General features: G+C 42.7%; 1 protein-coding gene across 1 annotated transcript in view; it reads left to right on the forward strand.

The window, feature by feature from the left end:
- CUZD1 (CUB and zona pellucida like domains 1) overlaps positions 1-23,663 on the forward strand; it is a 233,754-nt gene that overhangs the window by 42,050 nt on the left and 168,041 nt on the right. The window lies entirely within an intron of this gene.

Here is a 23,663-nt window from a genome sequence, read left to right on the forward strand (position 1 = left end):
GTTAATTAACGATTTATTGACTAGTTTTTGCTCACTGAAGATCTCTGGTTTATTCCTGCAAGTTTTCTTCTATGCTCTTTCAATTATTTCTACAAATGTTCCTGAGCGTACAGCCGAGATTGAGTGATGACAATTACTTCTTGAATACAGCAAGTGTCAAATTTGAAATATTGACATTTTCTCTGATTGAAAATATATTGTTTAAGATACGCTGCATCTTTCGAAATTTACCTTGAGCTTGTTCTCTGAGCGTTCGCAGTGTCGACTGTGACAAAGACATTTTGCCGACATTCTTTGACGAACAGTGGAAATCTACAAGGAACTTTTTTGGTTTTGAAAAACGCCGCTCTTCACCTTGTTTGGATTTCAACTCCTCCCTAGCAGCTCTATAACGTAACACGTTTTTCACGTCCTTCCTGTTCTGTCAGCCATCTTTGCTCGAGCATTTATCTAACATCATCGGAACTGTCAAATTGCCGATATTATTCATCTGTTCATGCTGCGCTTGAATTTTAGCGTGTCTATTAGACATCAGTGACACGCACACTTGGACATTAAGGTTTAATTATTTATTTACTACATTATAGCCACACATGTATTTACCAATTATTACTTTATTTCGATTTTAAAAATCCCAAAAGTCAGCACAATATAAATAAAAATAAAAATACAGAATACAAAATCGGGGGATAGATAAAACCTTCCTTTTCTGTAGACCAGAAGCAGTTCATAGTTAGAAATACATCAAGCAATTTAAACAACAATTAAAAATATGTACAAATCTGAATAGACACATAATGAAGATTACAGGGACTTTCCTTCAACCCAACGTGTGACCCACACACGGCCCAGAAACTTAGCTAAGGCGACCACATAGGGGCCATCCACAGCAGATTTAAATAGTGTATGTGCCTCACTGTGATCCCTAGTCCCCATCAAGATGCAGATGGGTTTAATCCAGTAGCATCTCGGGTTGTAGTAAGCTGGGCATGCAAATAAAATGTGGGCCACCGTTTCTACCCTATCTGGGCAGAATGGGCATTTACTATTGCTATTTGTAGACCCAAATCATTTGTAACTAAAGGCCTTGGTTGGTAGGCTGTCAGCTCTGAATTGGTGAAAAAGCTTACGGTCACGAGTAGAAGTAATTAAGTCCCAATATTGCTCAAATCGGGGTTCTGACTTTAAATATAAGAAAGTGCTAGAGAGAGAGGGGCAACTGATAGATTCAAACTGGCAAGTGTAGATCCAATTCCAGTATAATGTCTTGAACTCTTTTTTTGTAGGCAATACACTTCCCTCAGGGTGGGACCACAACCGAACCAAACCCAGCTCAGTAAGGGTAGATGTGATGCCCCTAAACCACTCTATGTTATTGTACACATCCAAATCACGAATCTCCTGAGCCACCAATGCATAGGAGATTAGTTCCGGGGTCACCCAAAGTCTTCTCCAGTATAAGACTGATCTAAGTCAGGCGACATCTCTTAGTGTGTGACAACCCAGGTCAAAATAGGTGGGATTAGGGGGGTAGATTGCGGCAAACCTGTTACAGATCTTAGGAATTTGTTTTGGCTTACTACTAGTGCGTCTAAGTTCACGTACACCCACAACTCGGAACTATACAAAATGGCCGCACTAACTTTAGAGTTATATATCTGGAGAACTGGAGCCACCGGTTTGGTATGGGAACGATTAAATTCCCTAATCAGCGCTCCCGAAAGTTGGGCGTGCTTAACCAATAAACATCCAATTTGGGGTTTCCAGCTCATCTTTTTATCTAGTGTTACTCCAAGATATGTAAATGTCTCCGTCAGTTCCAGTGGCCCTTCCCGCATCCTTACTGTGCCGATAGGTTTTGAAGAGCTTTGGAGGACCATAAACTTAGTTTTGTCGACATTGACCACAAGGTCATGTTCCTCACAGAACTCCTCGAAGCGAGACAGGGCACATTGGAGACCTTGTCTTGTTTTTGATACGATGAGAATATCATCTGCAAACATCAGGAGTGGTATCTTTTTCCCACCTAAACTTGGGTCTTCCGTTGGATAATCTTCATAATATTTCAAAACCCCGTTTATATAGATGGAGAATAAGGTGGGTGCAAGGATGCACCCCTGCCTAACCCCCTTTTCAACAGAGAATTTGTATGTAGTGTGGCCGGCCGAATCCCACCTAACCTGGGCATAGTGATCAGTATGTAGTTTGATTATAAAGGACAGGATTTCCAGGGGTATACCCAGCTTTAGCAGACTCTGCCACATTTTGGGGCGAGGAACTAGGTCAAAAGCGGATCTTAGATCCACAAATGCTGCGTAAATAGCACCTTTCCCCAGAGTAACAGTGCGCCAGTAGATAAGAATAAACCTTAGCACCTGGTCCACTGTACTAATACTTTGTCTAAAACCAGCTTGAAGGTCTGATAAAATGTGACGGTCATCCAACCATGTCTGTAATCGCCCCAGTATCACTCTAGCTACCACGTTTTGGATACAATCAATCAAACTGATCGGTCTATAGTTTCCTGGTAACGACCGATCCCCTTTTTTAAAAATTGGGAGAATAGCAGCACCAGCCCAGGAACTAGGAACCGCACCCCCTTTATCAATGGCATTGATTAGAAGTTGGATATATTGAGTCCACAGGGCTGGGTCTTGGAGAAAAAGATCTGCAGGAATGCAATCTAGTCCCGGCGCCCTCAAATTTGGAGCTTTGAGCAAAGCTACTTCCACTTCCTTGCTAGATATACTAAGTGGGGGGGTGACGATGGCATCACAAAAATGTCCTGAAAACCCGGGTCATTTGCAAATTGGCTTTTAAAATGTGAAACCCACAGGTCCGGGACCACGTGATTAGTGGGAGCTTTGGCAGGAGCCCCGCTCCCCCATTTCACCAGATGCCAAAATTGTGGAATGTCCCTACCAGAGCAGGCATTTCGAAGTTCCGTCCAATGTGCCTCATCCCAATCTCGTTGAGCCTTACGTTTACATAACTTATAGCCCTGCCGCTGTTCTCTTATCCGAGCCTGATTCTTGCTCCTTATTGCAGTCGCTAATAATTTGTAAGCTGCACGACAGTCTGAATTATACCAGGGTGCTGCTTTACTCCTGACTTGAGCAGGGCCTTTTGTATTATGTGTAATAAAAAAATCCTTTAATTGGTTAAAAAGATGCTCATGTGTATTAGCAGCTCCATCCCGAGACAGCCCGTTGCAACCTCAGCCTGAAGGGTAGTAGTATGATTTACTACCAGGGAATTCATTGCTTGCAGCTTAGCTGGGTCTAATACTACCTTACACCATTTAAGATGTCTGGTATCGTTTGTCAACTGGGCCTCTAAGTTATCAAGTCTATTAGGCTGTGCTTCTAAAGTATTAAAGGCGGCATCCCGCATAAACACTACAAGGGGATTATGGTCGCTCTCAGGCCGGGAAACAACCTCCATATCAATCAAATCTGGCCATAATTCTAGATTAACCAGAAGGTAGTCTATCCGACCGGAGCGATCCCTTGAGCTAAATGTTGCAGCCCCCTGCTTATCTGACTTTGTGCGGCCACTGGCCGCTCTTAACCTATGTTCTAGGGACAGAGCTTTTAACTGGAGCGCTGCTCTAGTCCACTTTTTAATAGGAGTGATGTCCAGTGAAAGAATTAGCCACTGGACATCCTCCTCCTGGCTAAAATTAGAATCCTCACAGACTAGTGGTTCGAAAGTGCAATTAAAATCCCCTGCGATTATGATATTGCAGGACCCTTTGTGGTGAGTTAAAAAGACATCTAGTGCATCTACTGTGTCAGACATCTTCCCATCTTGTAAACCCCTCGAGTAAACATTAATAAGAAGAGTATCCCGAGTGTTGCCATGGGATAGCTTGAGGGTGAGTATATCCAGAGAAACAATTATGATCTCCTCACGGTGGTATGGGAGGGACTGCCTATTCCAAATTGACAACCCACCCTTTGGTCTACCCCTTTCTCCCTGTACAGCGGGCTTAGAAAAATTAGAATATCCCTCAAGAAACACCTTATCCACTGACCATGTTTCCTGTAAGAATATGAAATCGTGTTCTTCTATGAAGTTAGTCCACTCCGTAGAAAGTGATTTGCTTATAAGCCCTGCCACGTTCCAGGACACTATTTTTAGGACTGCAGGTGGCATCGTAGGTAAACGTTGTGTGGGACCAGTGCCGGTGTTTAACAGAGGTGGTGGTGTAACATTAATACTGAAAGAACTGATTCCGTCCAAATCTAAAGCACCTAACTTCGGTGTAACATTACTACCCATACAGAGACTTTGTAATACATTTGGATACCTACCACAGGTACTAAGTACCTCATGACCTCTATATGCTTTAAACCATCGTCGAGAATCATTGGTTGGTTCGGACGCTATACCCAGTCAGTCAATGTCCTCCAAGTTAGTAAATGAGTCAAATCTATTGAAGGTTGGGACATTGTACTCATAGCGCCCCTGTGCGAAAGTAACCGTTTAACAGGCATCGACCGATTATCTCTGTAGAAATACCCCAGGGGTAAAATGTTGATACTTTCCTCACTCAAATGCCATGAGCCAGCCCTATCCAAAATGGACTTAACTAAATGGGGAGACCCAAAGTTGACCACCACACAGTCACATCTGCTAGTTTTATTAGAATTTCCTATCCAGGGAACTCTACGTGCCATTTTGTAGCCCCTGAATAATTCACCCCCCAATCCTGTATTGGAATCTATAAAATGGAGTGCCTTATTCCTCAGTGACGCCCAGTTTTCCTCAATAACATGTTGGAGATGGGGAACATTAGAGAGAACTATTGAATAGGGTGTTGCCTCAGGAGGTAGGTTTAGGGTTTCATTGTGGTAGAAACTACCCATACCACCCTGTCGAACCCTTTTATCACCAAAAGGCCCCGATGATATCCCTTTGCCAGGTATTGGCGGGTTATGATTCTGTATGTTATAATTTGGAACCTGAGGGGATAGTACCACATGCGAACTTGCTGGCACATTGGGGATGATTGGTAAACCAACGGAAGCATTTAAGACAGGTGGACCTAAAACTGGGGCATTACCAGTAGCTATAGAGCAACTGGGAATACTAGCCAATAACTGATGTTCTATTTTACTTAGTCTCATGCTAATGTCTGTTAGTTTAAATGCCAATGGGTCAAGTTTTGCCTGCAGTAATTCTTCGAACTTGGCAATAAGTCTCACCTCCACATCAGTGGACAACGGGTTGGGGCAAATCATGGGGTTACTAAATGACGGGGCTAAAATCGTAGGTGAAACAACCTCCTGTACACTCCCTTTTTTTCCACGAGGGGGCCCTTGGGTTTTAGCCACTTTGTTAGCCTGATGAAGGGTGGTCGGGAGCCCCCCGCTTTCCTCTTTTTAGATGCTAGTGAAGCCCACCCCTCACCCTTTTTAGCCTGGGATTGACGTTGCTGTTGAGTTAGAATAATATCGGGGGAAGAAATACTGGAGTTATGATCACTTGCTATAGACTGAGATCCAGGTACAATTAGCACCAATGGAGAAGGACTGGGGGGTGGTTGCACGGAGAGATCCGTTGCCGAACCAACCCCCTCTTGTACACTGGTATGAGGAGCCCCTACTGATACCCTCCGTGGATCCAGTGATAACCGTCTTTGGGTGAGCTCAAATTCTTTAAAGAGAACGGATTCAGCTCTCAACAGAAAAGCATCCAGAGTCCCAACAACCCCCTTTTTGGGTAATCTTGCTCATGTTACAAATATGGGAGCAAGGGCTGGTTACAAAAAATACTCAAATGTTCAACAGATATAAAAGTAACAGTCACTGACCAGCTACGTTTTGGACACCGAAGAGTGGTTGTACAAGGGGTGGCCCAGCCCAGCCTCCTCCGGGCTATGACGGGCGCGGACGGGCCCGCCCTTGGCTCCGGCACGCCCGCGCGCGTCCCGCGCCGCGGGAGGCTCCGCGCCCTTTTAAGCGCCTCCGGGCGCTTGGGTCTGACGTGTAGTGTGCGCGACCCCAGGCACACTGGGAATTGAAGTCCTCAACCGGCACTCACGGCGGACCTGATGTCGCTGTGGCGCTGTAGCGGGACTAAAACAGCGAAATAGTCCCTAACACAAATGCCCCCAACAAAGGCAGGTAAGGGGAGGCACAAAGATGAAGGCATCCCCCAAACACACATGTATTTGCAATACAGTGTATATTTAGTTTATTGAAACAATTTATTTATTTCACGCATTTAGCGTAATTTTCTGACTATTTAAAAATACTAGCTTACATTCTAATTTAATATTTAGAATTTGTATGAGCATAAAATATCCAAACTTACTCAAATTTACTTATTTTAACCATTCTGCAATATTTTTGATTGTATTATTGTATCATTATTTAACATATATATACTGTTATACCTACCTTTTGGTTTAAATTGTCACAGTTCATTAATTAATTAATTTATTTTATTTAATTATGGCTGCTCAAACAGCTGTACTTCCTTCTCCCTTTCTCCCTGAACCTGGTACACCTAAAATCAAATGGTCCTATTAGTATAAAGCATTTAATAGTTACATTATTGCTATTGATGGGGTTAAGTGTTCTCCTGTAAGGCAAAATGCAATGATTTACAGTGCTCTTGGTAGTGAAGGTCAAAGAATATTTGATCACCAACCTCCTATTATTCATCCACCCTTGGACGATTGGATTGAATTTACTGAAGCGGTTTCTTGCCTTGAAAACCATTTTAAAGACGAGCCAAGTATAATTGTGGAGAGACACAAATTTTATACACGTAAACAACATGAACATGAGTCAGTTGACAATTTTTTTGCGGAACTTAGAGTGCTTGCTTCATCGTGTGAATTTGAGGGACCTATTGAACAATACTTGAGAGATCAAATTGTTGTGAATTGTTTTAGTAACAAGGTACAAGAGAGGATTTTATGTTGCAGAAATACTACATTAATTGAAACTTTAGAAATTTCCAGAGGCATAGCAAGATCTGTATCTGCTTCTAAAGAATTAGCAATGTGAAAAACACTCCTACAGAATCAGTTAACAAAATTTACACTCAACCCTCTCAGGTTTCTCAATGTGCTAAGCCTTCACATACTAAAAATGATTGGAAGATATCTGATAAACCCCTACAGTGTTTTAGGTGCGGGTCTAAATCTCATCTAGTGAATGCGCCTAATTGCCCAGCTATTAACAAACAATGTTCTAATTGTAAAAAAATGGGACATCTCACATCTGCGTGTAAGTTCAAATCCAAAGTTATGCGTGTGGATTCTGGAGAACTTGAAAATTCTTTTACGCATAACTCTACAGTCAATAAGATTTTATTATCTGTAGCTAAGTTACATTTATCTGATGATGTTAACACAAGTGATCCAGTTTGTGATGTCAAAATAGGAGATATTCACACTAAAGTTACGGTTGACTCAGGTTCGCCGGTAACTATCCTGTCAGATAAGTTTTTCTACAAAGAATGGAAAGAGGTAAAACTACTTCCCCCAGATATACGCACTGTGGCTTTCGGGGGGCAAGAAATTGATTTGATTGGTTATTTCACCGACAACCTTAAGGGAGAGTCATTCATTCTAAAATTTTTTGTGGCAAAGAAAGGTTATAATATTTTGGGGTGGCGTGACCAAGATAAATTCTGCATGATTCTCAGGCCAGGAACAGACAGTCCTATTTCTCTAGATAATGATACCAATGTTAATTCTTTGATTACAAATGAACTTTCTTTGGAAGCTATTCTTGACAAACACAAAGATGTTTTTAGTGATAAATACGGTTCTGTAAAGGGTTTTCTGCATAAGATTATACTGAAACCTGATGCTGTTCCAGTTATTCATAAGGTTCGTCATGTCCCGTTGAGTATCAGAGATAATTTAAAATCACACCTGTCTCAACTGTGCGCTGATGGAGTTATTGAGCATGTTAACTCAGCTCTTTGGGTTTCTCCAATAGTCGTGGCACTAAAAAAGAATAGTGATGAAATCAGGCTGTGCGTAGATCTAAGATCTTTGAACAGAAACATACAAGTTGATTGCTTTCCTCTTCCATGTATACATGATATGTTAGCTCTATTAAAAGGTACAAGTTTTTTTCCACCATTGACAAAAGATCAGCCTACCACCAAATAGTTGCATGAGGAAACCAAAGATCTTACCACTTTTAATACACCTTTTGGCACTTACAGATTTCTCAGGATGCCCTTTGGACTCTCCTCTGCAGCCTCGGTTTTTCAAAAACTGATGTTCCAACTTTTTAGGGATATGAAACATGTTTTGGCTTACCAAGATGATATCTTGATCTCCACTAATACTGCTCGTGAACATTTGGATAAATTAAATGAAGTATTAGGAATTCTTAGTAAGTTTGGTATGACAGTTAAAGAACAAAAATGCAAATTTTTTCTCAACAAAGTAGAGTATTTAGGTCATGTGATTTCTGACTCCGGTATATCCCCTAAACAAGATTTATTGAAAGCAATTCGAGAATGTGCCCAACCATGTGATAAAGACCAATTGAGGTCATTTTTAGGGTTAAGTGAGTACTATTCTCGATTTGTACAAAATGTTGCCCACATTAGTGAGCCTTTGAGAAATCTAACCAAGAGTAATGTGAAATTCATGTGGGGTGAAGAACAACAGTCTGCATTTGAGAGCTTAAAACAGTTGATAATCGATGTTCCTGCACTCAAACCATTCAATGAGGATCTATCCATACTAATATAATAAAGAGAGAGCCCAAACCTTTGAGGCGGGTAATCTCAGGAACCACAGCACCAATCACAACACCCAATACAGCGTTGGAAAGGGCAGTTGCAGCAGAAGGGCATAGGCTATGCAGACGCCCACCATATACATTTCAAAGGTAAAAGAACCGTGCCAGGAAATTAGTCCATTGTGGGCGTGTCTGCGTTGTGCTGTGGGCGTGTGCTGGGGGCGTGACAAAAGCTGAAGGCGTGTGGTACGTTCCGCCCTTCATGCCATGTCTCATATTGTGTGCTAATCCCACCCTGCTCCCTTTAAATACCCCTGCACCCCATAATCATAACTCACCCTTACTCCTTAAAATACCCCAACACCCTTAAACACTAACCCATCTTAACCCTATAAATATACCCTGTACCCCAAAACCCAAACCTATCCCTAAACCCTAAAAATACCCCTGTACCCCAAAACCCAAACCTAGCCCTGAACCCTAAAAATACCACTGTACCCCAAAACCCAAACCTACCCCTGAACCCTAAAATAACCCTGTACCCCAAAACCCAAACCTAGCCCTGAACCCTTAAAATACCCCTGCACCCCAAAACCCAAACCTACCCCTGAACCCTAAAAATACCCCTGTACCTCAAAACCCAAACCTAGCCCTGAACCCTAAAAATACCCCTGTACCCCAAAACCCAAACCTACCCCTGAACCCTAAAATACCCCTGTACCCCAAAACCCAAACCTACCCCTGAACCCTAAAAATACCCCTATACCCCAAAACCCAAACCTAGCCCTGAACCCTAAAATGCCTCTGTACCCCTACACCCTAAAACTACCCCTGTACCCCTAAACCAAAACTATATATGAACACTTAAAATACCCAAACACCCCAAAACATACCTCAGTACCCCAAAACATATACACCTATACCCATACTTACCTTATCCAAACATAAAAAAAACATGTTTTTACCATTCATGCATTTACAACGAATTTCGTTGTAAATGTATGCGTAGTAAAAGAATATAAAATGTAATGCCAAGCGTTATAATGGCATTGCGGCGTCATGGTACTTTCGTAATGAAAGTATGCGGAGTGATGGTATGCGGAGAGAAAGTTGAGGAATAATGGGTGTTTACCCTCCCCCGGTAAGTGCATTGGTGGCACGGCGGCCCACATCTCCAGCAACATACTCATATTTTTTCACCACCCATTTGAAAAATGCACAGGTCTCTCTCATTGATGGCCAGCACCGACATACACTTTTAGACACACCTCCCGCCACAAGTTCTAGAAATGCGAACTTTAGAGTTGGGGAGCTACGTTCAAATCTCAGCATTAGCTCAACATCCTGTGATTCCAGGCAAATCGCTTTGTCTCCCCGTGCCTACCACAAATGAATGTGCCCTTCTGTATTGTAAATTGTGCTCATGCCATGTTGTCGAGTTCGCGCTATATAATATTGCAAGGAAAAATAAAGTAGGGAAACTCGAGTTCACACACTACTGAACATGCACTCTTAAGTGCTTCAGCAGTGAATCGGAGCGTTTCACAGGCCTGTCACACATAAGAAATGCTATCAAAACGAAATCCTACAAAACAATATACTACTGGCCGGCAGCAATTCATACCCGGACAACGTCGGGACGGGCTGCTAGTTGTCCTATATAACAGTGGATGCTAGTAACTCTGGTTTGGGTACTGTGCTTAGCCAGATGGTTGATGGTGTTGAGAACGTAATTGTGTTTGCTTCAAGAGGTCTATCATTGTCAGAGAAAAATTACAGCACTATAGAAAAGGGAGCCCTGGCTTGTGTCTGGGGTACCAAGCATTTTTCAACTTATGTTTGGGGTAGAGAATTTGTTTTGATTTCTGATCACAAACCTTTAATCTCTACATGGCATGACAGAGGGCTGAGAAATGGTAGTCCTAGACTTGTGTGGTTGTTTTCCAAATTGTATGATTACAACATTTCTATGAAACATATTCCAGGGGGAAAAAAATTTAAAGCTGATTTTTTATCTAGATGCCCCATTCAGGAAGATAACATTGAAACTTCGTTAGATGACAAGGAAATGGTTGTTAATTTAGTTGACGCTGTAATGATTGCTAGTGATACTATTTCCAAACAAGACTGGATTTAAGCTACTGCTTCTGATTTTGGTCAAATGATACTCAAAAAATGTATTTCAAATGGCTGGCCAAGAGAAAATCAAATTGATAAAAACTCTGGTCCCTTATTCTAAGTGAAAGATGAGTTGAGTATTGAAGGTGATTTTATTTTGAGAGGTTCTTTTCTGGTTCGACCTACCAGTATCAGTAATAAACTGATTTCATTAGCTCATAAAGGTCACACTGGTATCACCAGTACTAAGAAGAGATTATGATTAAATTATTGGTGGCCCGGGATGGACATCATGGTTGAGAATTCGTTGAATAATTGTCTCGAATGTGCACATGCAGAGAAATCTCTTGTTAATTCCCCAATGTGTCCAGTTAAATTCCCTCATAACCCTTGGAAAAAACTTGGTATTGATTTTATTGGTCCCATTAATGGTCCTAACCAAGGTTATAGATTTAGTTTAACATTAGTTGATTATCATTCCAAATGGGTTTTATATAAATTTATGAGAGATCCTAATACAGAGAATGTGATTCGATTTTTTTAAGTTACTTTTCAGATCTGAAGGGTTACCATCTTTTTTAGTATCTGACAATGGTGTGCAATTTGTTTCACACAACATGAACATTTTTCAAAAAAACCATGGCATCAAACACCTCACGAATGCTCTTTATAGCTCACAAGGTAATGGCCTTGTGGAAAGATTAAACCGTACTTTCTAGGATTCAATTCAGTTAGCGTCATCTTCTGGATTAAATGTTCAAGATGTTGTAAGTGACAGGATTTGGTCGTACAATAACACTCCTCATGCCACCACAGGAGTTACACCTTTTGCTATGTTGAGAGGGAGACAATCATTTAATGAACTTTCTCCCCAATGGGTTGTATCTAATACCAGTTCTGGTAAGAATATTCCCTCTCTTGATCAAATTAAAACCAAGGTTGAACATTTTCAAATGAATTCTAAATACAGGTATGATGAAGATAAACATGTCATAGATGAAGTTTTCAAAATTAGTGACAAAGTTCGTGTGAGGAGACCATTTAAATATAGAGGTTCTAAGTTTTACCCTGAGGCCGTCATTGTTAAAGTCAATAAGCATTCTGTTATGGTTTCTGGAGGGAAATGGTGGAGCAAAAGAAATATGGCCAAGCTAAAAAATGCTGAACAAAATTTTAAGCTTTCTGGTCAAATTGTTCAACCTCAAGTTTCAAACTATTCTGACAAGGTAACATTTTCTTTTAATGATGTGACATCTTATTCTCATGTTCAAAGAAATTGTGGAGGTGAACCAAGTTCAAATGATTCACCTCCTCATTCCATTTCTAATGATCAAATTTGTTCAGAATCATCACAACTTGCTTCTAGTGACATGTGTGGTGAAAAGGACGTTGAGAATTTAACAGCCAAAGAGTTGCCTGATGTCACATCTTCCAGATTAAGATTTATGCCAAAGTATTTGGATGACTACATCACTTAAATTGTTAACTTCATGAAATGTCTTTATAAGCGTTGCTATAGGAAAGGAGATGTGTTATATTTCTTAATTCTATGTTATTTTAATGCATTTTAGTGTATACATAAGCTTGCATTTTTCAGTCTGTTTGTTACCTAGCAACGTAGAATCTTGGTCTCTTGGAAGTCTCTGTATTCAGTTATACATGGGAGGCTGACCAAGAGAGACACCTGTGGGATCTATGGTGTTGTTCTTCATAAATATATATATATAAAATTAAAACTTATTTTAACTTTATCTGGATTTCCATGGAATTCTGTATTCTGGATTCAACATCTTCCCATGCTACCCTGTCAAGAAGTCCCTTGCCTCTCCTCACCCAGGCCCTTTGTCCATTGTCAGGGAGGAAAACACATCACACCACAGGAGAGCTATTTTCAGTCAGGTGACCCTGGATTTTGGCAGAAAGCGCATTTGGCTTAGGCAGGAACTTTCTAAAAGTGGCATTTTCAAAATAGTAATTTAATATCAGACTTGGCCAATGGGTCGAATTTTATATTCCTATTTCAACGATTTCTTGAATCATTGTTCTAGCTAGTCCCAAACTAAAGTTATACATTATAAGAAGTTATAATATAGCCCTACGCTTTTCAATGGGAGAGTCAGCCTTTCCCTATGGGAAGTGGGGCCTTACCTCAGGCTGACTTGAAAGTATTAATAAGGAAGGTTTAGGCCTGGCAAAATGTTATTTTGCCAGGTCAAATGGCAGTTTAAAACTGCCTCACAGGCTGAAATGATGTCTGAGACATGTTTTCCAGGTGTACTTACTGGGTGACACAATGGATGCTGCAGCCCACTTGTAGCATTTAAATTACAGGCCCTCAGTACATATAGTACTATATAATAGGGATGTATAAGTAAATTAAATGTGCTAGTGAGGTGGATGACAATTTTACCATGTTTAAAAGGCAGAGCACAAGCACAGGATTAAAGTGCACCAAGTCCTACGGCCAATAAAAACGAGCTCAGGAAAATTGGGGTAGTGAAGGTGAAATATTAGGGGGAAAATCTTGCAAAAGTTGATCATTTCCAACACTGACCTTCTGGCATGCCCAGTATGTCTGTGTTTTTACAGAGCTCAAAGGAAGCAATTAGCTCCCCCTAAGCATTGACAGTGGTCGAGCCCCGCCTCCAGTTCACTGTGTCCTATTCTATTAGCTGAACATTCAGCAGATCAGTGGAAACCTGTTTTGCACAAGAAGTTGCCTGAAAGAAACCCAACGTAATGAATACTTTGTGTCAAGGGAACATTTCTCATCCTCCGGATGGGGATTTTTCCATCTCTACAGCCCCCAGTTACTAGCTTGGTTTGGGCCGGGAAACAACCCAGGATAGCCTTCAATGAGTGCATACAATGCCCCTTTGACGGAGCTGGGAATGGCACGACCAGGCCTCCCACTTCTGCCCATAAATGACTGACTCTATGCTGATAGGGCAGACTCTTTCAATAAACTGGAAGTGCTCTATGTAGGTATCCTCACACTACTGTTGAAATTCTATAGTAATAAAACAAGTGGGACCTCCTGACAGGTGAACCAAATTAAGATTAACGGCAGGCACCATGAGCACAATGTCAAATGGCACGGGAGGCTCACACGAGAATTATCCCCCACTGGTATGGCTACCAGGTGTCCCACAACTGGGCGGCTTCTTGTAATGGGATGCCATTGGAATATCAGATATAGGAGACGTAGGCATTACCTCATATTAAGTCCTTTGTTCAGATGCAAGAGGACTTTCAGCTTCACAGAATGCAATTTTTTTGTTACCTCCCACTTTGACATGCAATGACTGAATTGTACGAGGTAGAAGTTGAAGTTAAGAGACTTGTAAAGCGCTCGATCACCATGCGGTTTCTTGGCGCTAGGGACAAAGACCCAGAAAGATGGAAGCAAACAGCTTAGGGCGAAAAGGCTAGTGAGAAAAGGAAGGTCTTAAGGGCTTTGCGGAAATCAAGGTAGGCGGGAGAGGACCTAATGGTAAATGGGAGAGTGTTCCAGAAGGTCGGAGCCAAGTTGGAAAACTTCAAGCCCCCTGATTTTTTCTTTCTAAAGCGAGGAACAGAAAGTAGAAATTGAGTGGACGAGCGTAGATCTCTGTTGGGGGCGTACGTTTAGATTTGGGAGTTAATGAAAGCTGGTGCAGTACCAGCCAGGGCCTGGAAAGTCATACATCCCATCTTAAAGAGGGCACACTCCCGGATGGGAAGGTACCAGAATTTAACCCATTGGAGGGCCGTCTGACCATGTAAAGGCAGGGGAAAAGAGCAATTTCGCAGACATACAAATCAATGATAGTGAACATGCCTGATCCTCTGCAAACACACAGAGACCAATGGGATAGCAACCTAGGGAACTCGAGGAGAAGAACTGGGTTGTAGCTAGGATAGTGTCCAGGAAGCTCATGGTCCCAGCGAGACTCCGTCTTATCCAGTTTAACTAATTCCACCAGCTCTTGTCAGCGTGGCTACACCCAAGGAAGATCCCTACACCGGATTGGACCAGGTGCAGCCTATACAGGGGCACTCTCATACACATGGTCTGGGAATGCTTAATTATAACTAAGTACTGGAAAAAAGTACGGGCAGCCTTGACTTGGGCGTTTGGTACATGGATTAATGCTTCTCCCCTGATGATAAAACTGGGAATAATTTCAGAGTAGGATGGAAACTGGACCAGAAGGTTGTACTGGGTATGAGCAAGAGAGAGCTAGCACTTAATGGGAGATCATCATCTGACCCTTCTATCTCTGAGTGTACCAGGGACATGGGCTTCAGTGCCGCAGCTGAGGAACGGATTTACCTGAATAGGGGGGTGCTGAGCTAAATACAAGAAAATGTGGTCTCCATGGTGGAAGATGGTGTAGGGTGGGTGGGGAGGGTCCAATGGATCGAGGAACCGGCAAATAAATAGAAGGCTCATGGGTTGTACTGAGTGCATGCAGATAACATGATGAACAAAAATGTTATGGCACGATTACAGAGTGTTAGCTGCACAGTTTATACGTTGTACCTTGTTTTTCACTCTTGGTCTGTTTCTTTGATAGAAACATCAATAAAAAGAATTCTGAAAAAACAAAAAATAAAGGGGGCATTCCTTAGCTGAATATTGGGCTTTCTCAGACAATCTCACCTTGTTTTGATGCAAAGCCCTATATACTTTATTTGTAAACAGGGTCTGTGCCCCAAAAAGTACCCCTCTTCGAAGCAAGATAAAAGGACAATTTTTTTTCTCCAAACCTTTCTAACTTTGCATGAGTGTTGTACTGTACGGTGCAAGTAAAAAGTGAACAACGTTTAAAGTAAGTCAAAGCATCATAGTTTGTACTGTAAGGGTACCATTCAAGTAAAAAACGAATCTCTAACTGCAGAGGACGAGCACTGGTCTATACCTGTAATTCAGGCATCCGCCCCCCGGGCATGGTCGCTGCTAACTATTCAAATTAAGGCACTCACTCTCAATCACTCTTTACGATCCTGCAACGGCCTAACTCCTTCCGACATCCCAGCCAAATGTACTTATAACAAACCAGGACAAATGTCTCTTCTTGATTACATTCTGGCTGAGACAAGGCTTTGGCCACTGGTCATTGATTTTAATGTTGTTACAAGAGCAGACAGTGACCGCAGTGCCCTTATCCTAAAACTGGGTCTACCCTATAGAAGTAGGAGTGATGCTACATCCTCCGATGTTAATGATGGTAATCTCACTCTCTCCAATGACAGGCGTAGAGTTAGCTGGCACAAATTAGTGGGACATCCGGAACAACTATGGACACTTTATAGTTCAATAATCCCCTTGCTCAGCAAGATTGCAACGCTAATTAGCCAACCTCCACCCCATGACTATCTATCCAAACTGGAGATACTAAATGAGTGCGTCTTGTTAAACCTGGCTGAGCTACTTAACTCTCGGGTGTCGGGGAGGGTAAAAAGAGCGCCCCACTCCTCGCGGTTCAAGTCAGCATGCAGGAAGGCTAAAAAAGAGCTACTGCAGGCCATAAAAGACAATGATAGAGCTGCAACCAAAACTAGGAGGGTGCACTACAAACGGCTGACCATGCCGCAATGCCAAGGAAGAGCGGGATCACGAAAAATGGTCCAGCTTATCGCTGGCGCTTGAAACCAAAGACTCCCGAAAATTTTGAACTATAATTAATAACGGTAGTAGTGAGCCGAAAGCAGCAATTGAATCGAACATAGCCCCAGAAGCTTGGGAAGCTCACTATCGGGCTCTATATTCCACCGAGGGTCCTACTGACCACACCCAGGACTCAGCAGACCAGGCTGCACTAACATCGCAGCCTGAGGTGATCGAATTCACTGTGCCGGAAGTATGTAATGCCATTTCCAAACTTGCCTCCGGCAAAGCCCCAGGTCTGGACAAACCTCCGGGGGATCTTTTCAAGCAGGAACCTAAAGTCTGGGGTCCATACTTCCAGATTGTGTTCAATGCAATTCTGAGAGGCATGACGGTTCCTTGTACTTGGTTGGGCGCAGAGATAGTGCCCATATTTAAAAAGGCTCTCCTCTGCTCCCATCCAACTACAGACCGATCAGCCTCATTGACGTCCCCCAGAAGATTTTTGCTAGACTTATTCTGGATCAGTTACAGAACTGGATAGAGTCTCTGCAATCCATTAGTCCCTACCAGGCGGGGTTTAGAAAGAATACCTCCACTGTGGACCACATTTTTCGCCTACAACTCCTATGTTGGAAAACAGTGGCAATAGAGGGTGGCAGCCTCTATATGGTATTCATTGACCTTCGCTCCACCTTTGACCTTGTTCCCAGGGGCAAACTCTGGGCGGTCCTCCTGGACCTTGGCATCCCCATGCACCTTTAGTCTGTTTTGATGAGGCTGCATGAGGCAAACTTTGGCCAAGTCAGATGTGGGAAAAATGGCACACTTTCATGTAGATTCCCTGTTGACAGGGGGGTAAGGCAGGGATGTGTGCTTGCACCAACCCTGTTCTGCCTCTATGTCAACGGAGTAATGAACCATCTTAATGGAGTCCCTCATAACGATGCCCCAAAGATGGCAGGTACCAGGGTCCCTGCAATTATGTCCGCCGACGACACCCTTTTGTTGTCTAAAACCCCCAGGGAGGGTACAGAGAATATTGGACGGCTTTCAGCAACTCTGCACTATCCGAGGTTTGGAGATCAACTCTTTAAAAACAAAATTTATGATCTTCAACCCGCCGAGAACTACCCGGCCAAATCCTAGCTTAGGAGCTACACTCTTAGAAAGGGTACGTTTGACTATCTTGGGGTCACAATTAATGAAAATCTTACGTTGGGCCCCCAGCAGATTAAGTCACAGCTAAAATTGACCCAACTCTCGGGTGGAATCCTTAAACTATCTAACAAGTCCACAATCAAACCCCTGCGACCCCCTTTGGAGGTCTATAAGGCGCAAGCAAGGGGGCTATCATGTACGGCGGCGAACTCTGGGGCTATTCCGTCAGGTCCGAAATCATTAAGACAGAAAATACATTTTTAAGAGGGCTACTAGCACTACAGTTAAGCACTCCACTTTTTCCCCTAAGGTGTGACTTGGGAATCAGACCGATCAATGAAGAGCTAGCACTAAAACCCCTCAGATTTTGGCGCAGGCTCTGGGTCACCCCGGAGCTGTTACAATATAGAGAAGAACTTAAGGAGATTCTGTCCCTTACAGGCTCGAGGAATATTCCCTGGCTTGTTTACATAAGAAATGAACTAACAAGGTTAGATATCTCTGATCTATGGTCTGACCCAGACCGGGGCTGCAAAAAACTTTTGCGCACCCAACTCACGAACATATTTTGTGCCGATAGGCTTAATGCTGCACAATGCAATCCCCTAACTGGCTCTACAACAGCCTCTTTCCTGCTGGTCAAAGCTTTTATCTATTTGAGAAATTCTTTGATGACATTTATACTCGTTTAGCAAAAAAACTATATGTTCAGTGGAGGCACTTTGTTTTGCCACTGCGAGCTGTCACCAGCATGTGGTCACCTTCTGCCCCGAAAATTTGTCCAGCAGGTAAATATGACTCTGAAACTGAACTGCACGCGCTGTTCTTTTGCCCAGGTTATTACAAGGCAGGAAGCATTGGCTTGTTCCTTTATGCAAAAACTTAGGTTTCCGCCAATGCATGCTGGCATTTAGAATATTAAAAAGTGACACAACTGGCCCGATTGTATTTGCCGTTTCAAAATTTCTGGCTGCCATGAGGCGCAAGCGTAGGTTACTAATCGCATAAACCTAAGCAAGCTCTTCCAGCCCATGGCAACTCATTGTCCTTTTTTATATGTTCTTAAATTGTTACATGAAACTTATTTATTGTTTTAACAATTTTAACCTTGTTTAACATCTATGAAATCAGACCAATTTTCTTTGTGGTAAAATTTTGCTGAAATTGTTTTTTCTATAATAAATTTATACTGTCATCTATTTTGTGTTGTTTTTATACATCATTGTTCTCTTTTAGTGCATACCGCCGAAATAAAGATCACTGTAATGAAATGAAATAAACCTATGGTAGACAATACACACCTTTGTAATATGGCGTAAAAGTGTGTGGTGGGTGTGAAGCAACCTAATTGTGTGCCAGCACCTTGAAAGAGAGCAGCAGCACCATGTCTTAGTAGATATATTAATGCATTTGCCTAAACGTTTATTTTGTGTGATAAGTGTCAGGTCTCTAAGTTCCTAATAAATTATAAAGCAAGAAAAGCTAAATGACCAAATATTGTGGCAGTACTACCTTGGTATGTTGTGATTTTAAAACAAATTGACCAAAAATGCAACAGAATCTGAAAAAAAATGAATTTACCAAAAGCAGTGATGTTATTTTGCATAAAAGCCTAGGAACAGCATTTTATTAACACCATCCTTTATAACTCTCAGAATAAAATAGTTTGTGTAAAACATGTAAAGTTGCACTCAGTAGAAAACAAGCCTATATGAGCGTACCTCTGGTAATAAAATGCGTGCTTCTTTTATTCTGCGTAATCGAGTACGTTTTAGAACTGGTCTCCATTTTTGGCTTTATTCTGTGTCCATACCTTGTGCATCCACAAACAGAACTGCTGAACATAGTGTACATTACATATGCATAGCGTCTCGCTAAGAGACATTTCAAGACTCAATACAGCAGACCTTAAAAGTAGATATAAATGTGGCTTTTTTAGTAGTCTGCATGCTCCCTTCCAACTAATGTTGCTATGAGTAGAGTGTCAAGCAGTGTGAATTTGCAGAAATAATGAAACTTAACATTTAATGACTATTAGACCTGGCATCTTTCGCGTGGTTTCCCCTGTCTTCTTGCTTCTGCCTCCTGTATTTTTGACGGTGTGCTGGATTTCGTTTTTGCTGGTTTAGATGCTTTGGGCACTTTGCCACTGTTGATCAGTGTCAAAGTGCAAGTGCTCCCTGTGTAAATTGTTATTGTAATTGGTTATCCATGATTGGCATACTTGTATCACCAAGAAGTCCCTAGTAAAGTGCACTGTGTGTGCCAGAGCTGTTGATACAAAGGCTACTAGTGTGCCTGCAGCACTGATTGTGCCACCCACATGAGTAGCCTTAAAATGGTGTCTCAGGCCTGCCACCACAGTGCCTGTGTGTAGTCTGTGAACTTCCATGTCCTCCTCGTCAGTGTCCCCACTGACCAGGCCTAACCCTTCCCTTTCTGTACACATTGGTCACCCCTATGGAAGGCCCAAGGTACCCCCCTGGGCAGGGCGCAGTGTATGTGGAAGGTAGAGCATGTACTAGTGCAGGTGACATGCTCTGGTAGTGAATTACAGCCATTTTCATTTTTCACTATTGTAAGGCTATCTTGCCTATAGGCTATCATGGGGAATGCTGGCTACAGTGGCTACCTGCATATCTTCCCATAGGAGTAAGATAGGACATAACAGAAATATAACCTAAATATCCCTGAACTCAGGTTTTAATAACACATATTTTAGGAATGGTGGTATATAAATCCTGTGTTTGAGAACAGCACTTTTAGAAAGTTGCTGTTCTCTTGTCTGACCTTTCAGTGTGCCTTGACTGTCTGGTTTGTGAGTGGCAGGGGCTGGGTGGCTCCCAGAGGCTGAGTGGGCCATCCCTGGGCTGAATAGCTCCATCTGCATCTAGAGTGGTGGGAGTGGGTAGCACCTGGGCCTGAATAGGGCTGTGCCTGCCTTCCACAATGCTGGCTCCACCTGCTGCTGGGCGGCTGACGACCCTGCCCCTCTCTCTGAAAGGAAAGGAGAGGCCAGGAAAACAAAGTGCTCAAGGAACACCCAGAACTGGTTCAGACGGGTCCAGAACCCTCCTGCACAAAGGGAACAAAGACTGTTAGAGGTATAAGTACAGGACCCCATACTACAGAAAATTAGATCATCCTGGAATCAAGAAGGAACCTCTGCCAATGAGAAAGCTGAAAGACTGAATAAGGAAGAGTGTCCTGCTGTGTGCTTGTGGATTGACCTGCAGTTGCTTTGCTGCCAAGGAGAGGGGAAGGACTTTGGTTTGTGCTGTGTCCCCTTGCTTGAAGGAATCTCCAAGGGCCTAAAGAAGAGCGGCTCTCTGTTAAGAAGTCCCAGGAACAAAGGGACTTAACCCCCAGCTTCCCTGAACTCTGCTGAGAGAGTTCTGTCCTTCCTAGAGTGCTTGGGCCAGTTGTGGTGCCTCTGGAAGTTGTACTTGTGTTGGGAAGCAGAAAACCAAGATTGTAAAGACTTTCTGCAAGTTTTAACGCATCGCTCGCTTGCGGAGCGCATCCCCGTCAGTGTGAGGAAATTCCTGCTGCCACGAAGGCCGAGATCATCGCAGCGCCTGTTGCCGCTGCCAGAGTCATCGAATCCTTCGCTTGCGGGACGCACCAGTCTGGGGCAGGAAGATTACCATCTCTGCGAGTATCGTCACAGAGCCTGTCGTCACTGGGTGAGATCGTTGCACCGCTTGCTTGCGGACCGCATCACGTCGCTGCGAGAGTCGTCTCAGAGCCATCGTGAGGGGCAGTGAGAAGAGAAGATTGATGCTGAGCCGCGCATCATCACCACACCAGAGATCATCGCCACCCCGAAGATCGTCGCATCGTACCTTTTGCGAGCCACTTCCACCGAAACCTGTGCACTGGAATCCACGCAAGGTATTGCATCCCTCCCCATACAGACCGGAGTCATCGCAACACGCCCGCTACATCCAGCGGGGTTGTCGCATCGCCTCCCCAGGGTCTCAGGAGTGATGCATCGCTTACTTTTCACCGCTACAGCTCTCATTTGGAACTTTTGTCGCATCTAAAGGTACTGTTGGCTAAAACGTGACGCAACTATGGATTATTTTAACGCAACCTGAAGCACTCTATTGAAACCATATTCTTGAACTGTGTATGTTGGATTTTTGTCGTTTTAGTCTTGTGTAGTTTAGAGTAAAATACCTTTATTTTTCTAAACTCTTGTGGAGTCAGTTTGTGGTGTTTTCACTGTGTTACTGTGAGTGTTGGTAAAAATACTTAGCACATTGCCTTTGATAAGCCTGACTGCTCGTGCCAAGCTACCAAGGCGGTGAGCAGGGGTTATCTAAAGAGTGTATCTTTCTTACCCTGACTAGAAGCAAGGGTGCCTGTTTGGACATTGGCACCTAACTCTGCCAACTAGAGACCCCCAGTTCTAACAATGACATTGAAGAAATTATTATTCTCGCCCTGTTTGAATCGAATTGCATTTAAATATGTAAGGATTTTACATGCTGACTCAAAGAAAACACCTAAGTTCACAAAGTGGAGACATTAAAACTGTGTAGGCCACTGCATCATGGCATTAGTACTGTTTTAATACTTGAATAAAGCTATCAGTACCTGAAAAGTAATCAATAAATTGTTCGCCGAGTAGCTCCATCTGTATTGTGCCATATTTTTGAGGGATTCTTTTACTAACTTGTAATGTGTTTGAGCAACACAGAATTTGTTTTTTTTTTAAATGTATAATTATGCTGAAGGTGGTGTAATGCGTGTCAAGTTCAGTAAATCCGTAACTATGCAGAAAATGCAGTGGCTACAGCATCCTTGAATTTGATTGCCCTTATTAGGGATACACACCTGAGAGAGGTTAAATATCAGTTAAATGCGTTTTAATACCAATTTATATGTCATCGGTATGGCCTCAAAAGATCAAAGTGGTAATAGCGGGGAGCGATTTGATATGTTGGAGTCTGAAAACTGTAGAGGGCTGAAGTATTATGGGCAACATTACAGACAGAACTCATCTATTGGAGTGACATGGTGCCGAGACAAACGGTTGCATGGATGCCACAAACAACTATAAAGAGTTTAAGTATTGGGGGTTCAGACAACAAATAAACTTGATATATTGGGAAACTGCAATACAGTGTCTGAGAGCATTAGCGGTGTCATCAAATATCTTTGATGTGTTAGAAGTATGTAGGGTAACACAACACAAAGACCTGAAGTATCAGTGGTTAAGTTGTTCGGTCTGGTATACTTGTACCTACTTTACAAGAGTGGCTTTTGGCTCTCTGGCCCCCTACACCTTCTTTCCCAGACTTACACACAATCAAACACCTGCACATAGCAGGGCAAATACATATCCGCTTCACATTTGACATTAAATCCACAAGAATAGAAAAGTACTCCATCTCAGCTCTCTTTGCCAAGATGCTACAGGTTGCAGCAGCACCCCTGCGGGAACCCTTCACAAGATCACCTACTATCAGTGCATATTTTGAGCCGGTGGTTTCTGGTGCTCAGCACCCGCACTTTATTGTCAACACTGGCTCTTATAGCTGCTGGCACATGGTGGCGTTGTTTGTCTAATTTTGTAAGGAGCACAACAACAGTTGTTTAATAATTAAATATACATTAAAATCAGTAATACCTGTCATACAAATCTATAAGAATAGTCGTTTTTAATGTATATTTAAAGCCTGGATAGTCCAACTTGTATACGTGTTATGGTACTGCCATCGGCAGCACAAGTGGGGGCAATGGGTGATGCAAGCTGCAAATCCTCCTGACAAGGGCCCTGTTGTTTTGAGTACTGCCTACAAAGTGCTATATTACGAAAGGGTCCCTATCCTGCATCAAGTGCCCCATTATTACAACCTGGCAGAATCATAGCCCATTTTTGGTGTGGGGATAGAGGGATGGACTTTGAATGAAACACTGCGCAGAAAAAATGTATTCAAACACGTTTTATGTTGCTGTATGTAAATCTCAACTCTCTGCATTGAGCCCCCTCACTCTATCAGAAAGCGAAGCTGTCAAGCAGGGAGTCCTCTGACCTGGGGGTATCCATGATGCTTGGC

This window comes from Lissotriton vulgaris, chromosome 5 (genome assembly GCF_964263255.1).
Source record: "Lissotriton vulgaris chromosome 5, aLisVul1.2, whole genome shotgun sequence".
In the NCBI taxonomy this organism is placed as follows: Eukaryota; Metazoa; Chordata; class Amphibia; order Caudata; family Salamandridae; genus Lissotriton; species Lissotriton vulgaris.